This window comes from Colletes gigas, unplaced genomic scaffold (assembly GCF_013123115.1).
Source record: "Colletes gigas isolate AHSC1104 unplaced genomic scaffold, ASM1312311v1 Colletes_gigas_Sc00006, whole genome shotgun sequence".
NCBI classification, from domain to species: Eukaryota; Metazoa; Arthropoda; class Insecta; order Hymenoptera; family Colletidae; genus Colletes; species Colletes gigas.
The window spans coordinates 3,813,251-3,821,232 of record NW_025106635.1 but is presented as its reverse complement, the minus strand read 5'-3'; the positions used below and the strand labels follow the sequence as shown (position 1 = coordinate 3,821,232).

At 39.0% G+C, this 7,982-nt stretch overlaps 1 long non-coding RNA gene across 1 annotated transcript; it reads right to left on the bottom strand.

The window, feature by feature from the left end:
• Positions 1-7,095: 7,095 nt before the first annotated feature.
• On the bottom strand, positions 7,096-7,536 carry LOC122395827. The gene is made up of 3 exons (XR_006258996.1): positions 7,405-7,536; positions 7,266-7,334; positions 7,096-7,178 (listed from the first exon to the last, which is right to left on the bottom strand). It is a non-coding gene; the product is annotated as an uncharacterized LOC122395827 (long non-coding RNA).
• Positions 7,537-7,982: the final 446 nt, after the last annotated feature.

The window sequence follows — 7,982 nt, the reverse complement described above, 5'->3', positions numbered from 1 at the left end:
GAGGAAAGATAAGTCGCAGGAAACAAGAGTGACTCGAATGAATGATAGAGCTACGGGGAGGAACTCTAAGGTACTCTGCTAATTAATGGGGGCATCCATCTGACGCCATTTTGCTACTCGCGGGCCGCCTTCCTTCCGGCTGCTTGCTGCGTTTCTGGGCCAAGCGTAAACCTTAACGCTGTCCGTGTCTGGCGGGGGCCACCGGCTGTCTGCATCGCCAACCGGAACGATTTGTAATCCAGCAAACCGTGCCCAAAGATTGAGAGTGCCCAACGGGTCCTACACGCCGTTGTATAAATTAGATTTGGTCGCGTCTCTTGCCAAGACCCGCCGCCAATTTCACCTGCGTGTGCCCTACACCCAAACAAGCCAATGTCTCGACGATAATTGATGCCAGGTTGGTCTCGCCGTTGCTTTAAAGACCCTACATTTTATTCCAATAGCAATATTTTACTTCAAAGCGTTCGAGTTTTTTCTGTTTCTACGAACCCTAGCGAAATTGAGTCGCTCTCGAATAATTAACCTGTTACCTTTGGTACACGGGTCAGAGATACCGAGGATCCTCCGTGAACGTCTCGAAACACTTAGAATCCCCAAAACCACGGAAGATACCGAAACACTTTCGCTGGTGGAGGGCTCCCTGGAGCTGCGGTATCTCTTGATCACATGTATCGGGGCTCCATGCATCACGCATTGTCTGTGTTGGGCCACACTGTTCTGTGCTATAGTCGTCTGCAATGTGTCCCACGAGCCCGCGGTCGTTTGTATGGGCTACCACGAATCCCAAGTCGTCCCTAGCGTATCCTATTATTATCATTAGCACAATCTATGGGTGTACGTATGATCCCGTCGTCTGTGTCAGATCCCAAGAGTCGATGGTCTTCTGTATCAGGTTCTAACAGCGTTCGTGCGAAATCTCGCTAGTTCCGTGTCGTTTCTATCTAATTCCAAACCGTTTGCATCGAAGTCGGTATCTGGTTCTGCGAGTTCAAGGTTATCTTCATCGTGTCTCGTTAGTACGGGATCGTTTGAACGGAGTTTAGCGAGTGTCAAGTTTTCTGTATCGGGTTCGATGCGATCGGAGCCATCATTGTCGTGTTCCATTAGTCTGGCGAGCGCGCTATTGCTTCCCACGCTTTCGGTATCGACTGCGTCGCGTACCATCGGTCCAAGCACGACTATATCGAGGCCTGAAATCTCGAAAATATGGCTAAAAATAGGAGCTTTCAGATTTGCATGAAAATTGGTATACAAGGGTTTCGATATAAAAGATTTTATTATAATACCAATTACAAACGAGTCCATAGAATCCACCAAGTAAATCTCTTGTATCGTAAAATGTCATTATCGATATTAAAAAATCTCGAGAACACTCGAGACGGGACCCTCGAGCTCAGTAACTGTGTGGCTTCCGTTTACAAATGAGCGAAAATTGAGTCATCGTTTCCATGGAACCACGCTGATCAAGATACAGAAGATCAGCGGGAATATTATTGCTCGGTAATAATTAACGGTGGCGGGTCTGCGCGAGAATGTTCAAGTTCGGCAGAGAACGTGTTATGTTACTCAGGTGGGAGCTATAGAGAAAACGCATTATCAAAGTAATCCTCTCTAGCTGGCAGGTGCTCGGGCGATAATGTGTTAATAACAAAGAGCAGCGCTTTAGTGTAATGAAAATCCCGGACGGGCTGAAACTTGTCATGCTTTTGATCTTTATCAGATAGAGAGCGGGGAACGTGATATTAAATTTGGCGCGATTATTAAGCCGCCGGGAAGGAAGTCGTCGGTTTTGAAGAAGCAATTTTTCTCGGTAATGAAATAATTTCATTCTGGACGCCGCGGACCCGCCGAGAAACTGATCCAAGCTGTAATTTTTACTGTACACTCGAGATATCTAAAGCGGATCTTGGTTCGCATTTTAAATCGCGTACCGTCGAGAAGAAATCAGAAATTCTGTATTATTTTTAAATACGTAAAGTGTGTTCAATTTCGCTGGTCGCTGTAACCTTTTCCAAAAGTTCCATCCTGGGTCAATCTTTCCGACTTCCCATTATGTGGATTACCGATTGGTACGATTGCAAAAGTGCCTCCAGTGTAGCATAATGATTGGACGCGAAACGTTTTCATTTGTACATTACATGAATTTTGCGTTAGCGGGGAATTATTTAAGCTCTTTCGATTTAAATATCTTCGACATCGTTTATAGCGTCATTTAAAGCGGTATATTATTCATCGAACGACGGGTTCTGCGCTCGTTTTCGGTAATGGATATTTCGATCGAACTGGAAAGGATAAACGCGTTTAAATCGCGCCACATACACGCCGGCGAAAAAATTCACCGGAGACGCGGGTTAATAGTATTTCAGGAAATTTAACGACGCTCCGATTCCGCTCCAGCGTTTTTCCCCCCGTTACATTTTCCTTTTCCATTATTTCGCTGTAACGGTATTAACAATTGTTGCCGTCCAACGGGAATCGATAAGTGCATTTACGTAAATCTTCGATTTGTAAACCCCTACGTCCGTGAAAATGTTGCGCTGAAAGTAAACAAGCTCGCGAAGAAAAATTTGAAGATACTTTCTTGAAGGTAGACTCTGCGGAATATTTTTCAAACATTAGCCCCGCATCTCTCATCGCCACGTTACGCGAAAGAGTAAAGCACGGGCATTGTCAACTTTTTATTTTCGCCACGCTCGTTCTTTCTCTCCCTTTCGTTTTAATTATTTTATTTGTTTACCCGAGTGAATTTTTCAGACGCAACTTTCGTCCGTTTTTATACCCCGTAATGTGCCTCCTTTAATTATGAAAATTTCATTTCACCGGATGAATCCACCGGATAATGACCCTTCATTAGCGGGCCGAAGTCAAGTAAAACTTTCTAACGAAGATTTATCGCGATTTAGCGATCTGTCCGTTATATATGTCCCCTTAATTCCTATTTAATCTTCATGAAATTCCAGCTAAATCATTATTTTAACGGAACGATCGAAAGCGGGGAGTTATTTCGAAGAGTCGTTCTGAAAATAAACGCTGGAAGAATAGAAAACGAGAATGTTGACTCTCGACCCAATTAAGTATCGTTTAATAATAAACGTATCAAGCTTAAAGGCCATTCGGTTTAAATCGATGTGCTGGATGTAAATATTATTGTATTATTTATGCAACGACCTGCTTTTTTTAAAGTTTCTTCGTTTCCATAGATTGTCATATTAATTATAGCAATCTCGGTTTATGGAACAAGCAGTATTGCGTTTCGGGTATGAGTATTTACCGGATATATTAGAACGCATAACCTGGGCACACTGTAATGATACTGTGCACAAAATGAACCTGTAAGTGCTGCATTTAGGTAAACCAACCCCAGCCCACCTTTTAGCAACAATGAATGCCAGCGGCATGCTAATACGTCGAAATGGTTAGTTGCTTTGAGTTCATAGAATGTGGAATGGAATATTGCTTTAATGTAGCGAATAGAAACGATTTATACTAAACTCAAAATACATGGACAGGTCAATTTCAAGATACGTTCGAAATTAATTGCCTACAGCGTATTTCGTAGAGTTACATTCCTTAGATTTTGTATCATTACGTGATACGATATAAATTCATACCTATTTATATGAGAATTTATATGGGAGATCGTAATTTTCATCTTTACAATTTGTAAAATCGTATGAATTCCATGCTTCATTGCGTTCACAAAGGCAGACAAATTAATACTATTACATTGCTTATGTTTATTTGGCAGTGAATGTTTAAAAATTTTCCATTCATTAGCTTCGATAATTTAATAAATTCAAATTAATGTGGAAGTCCGTGAAATAAACAAGCAGCAGAATTTTCATCAAAAATTTATGTATTATGTGCAGTAAAATCTTCATGCGTTACACGCTCTACATTATCAAATAGATATACTGAATGAATTTAATTTAATTTTCGTATACGAATGAAGATAAAACAGGCGCAGTTCGAGTTTCTCATGTACCAGACAACGAACATTGTTTTTTGTCATTTCGTGAGTTACTTTGTTTGTCAAATTTTTTTTTTTTTATCATTCATCGACACGCTCGTGATGGACACGAACGACATACGTTGCGCGTAGAAGGCGCGGAATTTATTTATTACCGCCCGTGTATCGTGTGCATGTAAATTTGTGAAATGTTAAACATTTTATAACGAACCGACATACAAAAAATGATAAACTGTTTTTTTTTGTGCTACGACCAGCCATATAATTTTTTTACTTTATTTCGTACGTTTATTCGCGTGAATATTAATCGATTACGAATCAATTCGAGTTGAACAGTGTGCATTCCTCGTTGAAGAATTTTTTTAAATTGTAATTCATGATAACAATTTGCGGCAAATATTTTAAGATAATAGTAAACATTAGTACTATGTACAGCATTCAAAACACGGTGAATAAAATGTAAGTTTTCGGATTGCTTAATATTTGTTTAAAAATTGAAACATGGTAAAGCAAATTTGCCATTTACTCGTTCCACTGTTTGCAGGAGAAACGCTGACATTAAACTGAAAGGGAAAAATAGAAAAAAGAGCTATAATGCTCTGTACATGTTGCTTCGTGTCGAATTCTGGACACATTTAATATTCATATGCACTAGTGCTGCAGCTTTTTATACGCAACCGGTGTTCGAGGTTATGGCACGTATAAATAGACTCACGAGCACTTAGGTACACAATGCGGATTTTATGTACCGATTGTAGAAGTAAAAATAATATTTCGTGTCTGACGTATAAGCTATAACATTAACTTGTAAGGTCGTAACCGGTTCAACAGCAGAAGCACTAAATTAAGAAACATTATTTACGGTGCCACTGCAGTGTTTATTTTTCCTTTATGTGTGTGACTTCCATAAATTCTAACCGATGATAAGCAAGTGACGTCTAATGAAGATTCGATGGTATAGTGTTAACATAAATCATGGTTATAGAAATAAATATTTTTCTTCGGATGGTGAAAGAACCCATCCTGATAGGAAAATAAATGGGGGAAGTAAAATCGAATTGAATACTTTAATATTCCTGTTCGCTTTACGTTTTATATACAACTAGTCGATACTTTGCATCGTGTACGAAGTCGTAAAATACAGAAACTTTTATGTGACGATTTCATGAGATAATAACTTTCGCATAAAATATTAAACGTGATAAATATCGAAGATTCGATTGAGTATAAATCACCCTCTTTTCGTTGTTCGAAAGCAACATTAATATCGTTTTTTTTTTTTAAAACGCGATATACAGTTCATGATCATGTGTACGAAATAGTTATACGAATCTCGAATTGTTAAAACCGTATGTATGTCTGCGTTGCATACTGAAAATTCCGTCAACAGTAAGCAATCTCGTACAATAAAGATTACCAGTGTCACTTTACAATGTTCTATCACAGGAATACGTGACAACGTGAATATACATACATGGAATACATTATTGTCGTCACTCTTTTCTCATACTGTTGATGGACGCCCGTATGCTGCAAAAATACGCGCCCTGTATTCCACGATATACCTTTACACGAACCTATTGCATATTTTACAAATAACTTCAGAAAAAAAATGGCACTGGAAACTAACTGAAAATCGCCTGTCTGTTACCATTTGACGAACAAAACCCATGAGAATTAGAATAATAACAGTTATACAAACTTTGATCAATTTATTTTAAAATATTAAAATCACTCTCCTCTGAGTTTCGATCCTTCAGTCTCTAGAACAAAAGTTAACTGATCTCGCAACTATGATTATTATTTTTTTAAATTTTGACACTAACACGAGACTCTTTATTTTTCCTTAATTTTAGTTTTCTGAGACGATTGTAACTGTTACTCACCTCAGAGATCTGTGCAGCTAGTAATTTTTTACGAAGACGGTAACTTTTGGTTCGAGGACGGGATGAGCCGTGTCCGAAGACTTTAATCCGTCGGGAATCATGGCGCTGGCGTAATCCTCGATCCCCTGCCATATAATAGAAAATATAAATTCATTGTGTAGAATATTAAATGTCCGCGGCGCGACGGGGAACGTCGCGATGGAGATCGTGGTTCGAAATTACTATTCCAATTGCATCTTTCCCGGCGGCAACGCCCCGCCCAGGTGGAACGAGAAGGGTTAAGGCAGCTGGAAAGCTTAATTTGTCGGAGATAGTAAAATCCGTGGGTTTAATACATATTTATAAAGCGCATTAATGTAACCCAAAGAATATTCATGAAAATCTTTCGCGGCGCGTTGCGCCGTCTCGCGTTCGTACGTCCCACGTCGACGTTTTCAAGGAAACAGAAGTAATATACCCGGGGAAACTAAGGCCAGATGTTAGGCGCGTACCGATGCAGCTTGTAATCTTCCTTATTCCGGGGTTGCGATTTGCCGCATCGCGCGACGGAAAGTCGGTCGTCGCGTACCGAACTCCCTCGAAGCGATGGAAACTGGGTAAAGCGGGTCGACGCCGAGAGAAATGAAACATTGATACGTTCGCGGGAAATGAATACGTAATTACGCGAGGTACGCGAAGTTAACATCGACCGATTGCGTGGGTACGTTTCGTGGATAATAGTTGCTGGTAATATTAATAGGCTTTTAGAGAATTGCAGCGGAAATCGTGACGGATTTAAAAGCGCTCGAACGGAGCAGCTAATTTGCGAAAAAATTTCGAAATTTTTTCAACTCGCGTATCCTGCCTCCGCAAATGATTCGACATTTTGGGTTTGAAGTAATTCATGTTAAAATAATATAAAATAATTTCAAGAAAAGAGTTTTGAATTTTGCTTGCTCGTCTATCCGTGTTGCAAGTGCAAGCGTCTCTGGTTAAGGGTTAGAAACTACTTTGAATAATAAAAGTTTGTGTTCTCTAGGAGAGTATACTCCAAGCCGAGACAATTTGTGCTTATATCCGGTTGCGTATTAGTGTAAATAAAATTTTCCTCTCGGAAGTCAACGTCGCCAAACATAAATTCAAATTCAGTTTCCATTTTCATACTGTCCCTGATAAGGGAAAGATTTTTTTCTCAATTGCACGTAACGAATACTTAAAACAAATTTCGCTAATAATATATAGAATTTTATTCCCTTTTACATTTCATAGTATTCTTCGCAGCAATGTTTATCGTAGTGTTGTCGCTATCTGTCAAAAATTTGCATCCTTCATGAACATTTGCTCTGAAAAACAAGATGAAGATAAATATTATTAATGTGCTACCAATTGCAGATAGATAAGTTAACAGCGTGAAATAATTCTGATAGTACCTTACACATGTTACGGTATTTCATACTATGGCATTGACTCTTTTTTAGTGATTTGCATATCGGTAGCTCCTTTAAATCAATATTAAGTTAAAACATTATATATAAAAGATTTTATATTGAAAGGAAATTTTCAGTTTACCGCTGCCACTGGTATCACGAAAAATTCAGTCATCAGAATAACTGAAACGAGGAGTAGTAGAATGCTAAGTTTTTGATTCATGGTTCTCCGTATCGAATTCTCAGCGTGTTTACTGTGAACTATGCACTTGCACTCGTTCTTCCGCTTTTTATAGAGGAAAGGTATTGGAAGTTACGGCACGTACAGGTAAATATGCGAACGTTTAGATGTGTAATATGTTCCTTACGTGACGAATTTTAACGATAAGTACAGTTTTTCGTGACTGACCTATCACGTGTCCGTAGAAGGTATAAAGACTATCTCTATTTTTCTCCATTTGACAACTATTTTGTATGACGAAATATCCTAGTATCAAAATAAGAGATAACAATACTAGAAGAAGACTAATTTTGATTCGCTGTTTCTCGTAATAACTTCTCAGCGTGTGTATTGTAGACAAATACTGGTACTCGCTCTTTAGTTTTTTATACACGAAGGCTATTCGAAGTTATGGTATATCTAGACAGGTACGCGCGCATTTAGAAATTTATGTGTATTTTACGTGACAAGTTTTCACGTTTAAGTGCAGTTTTTCAGGA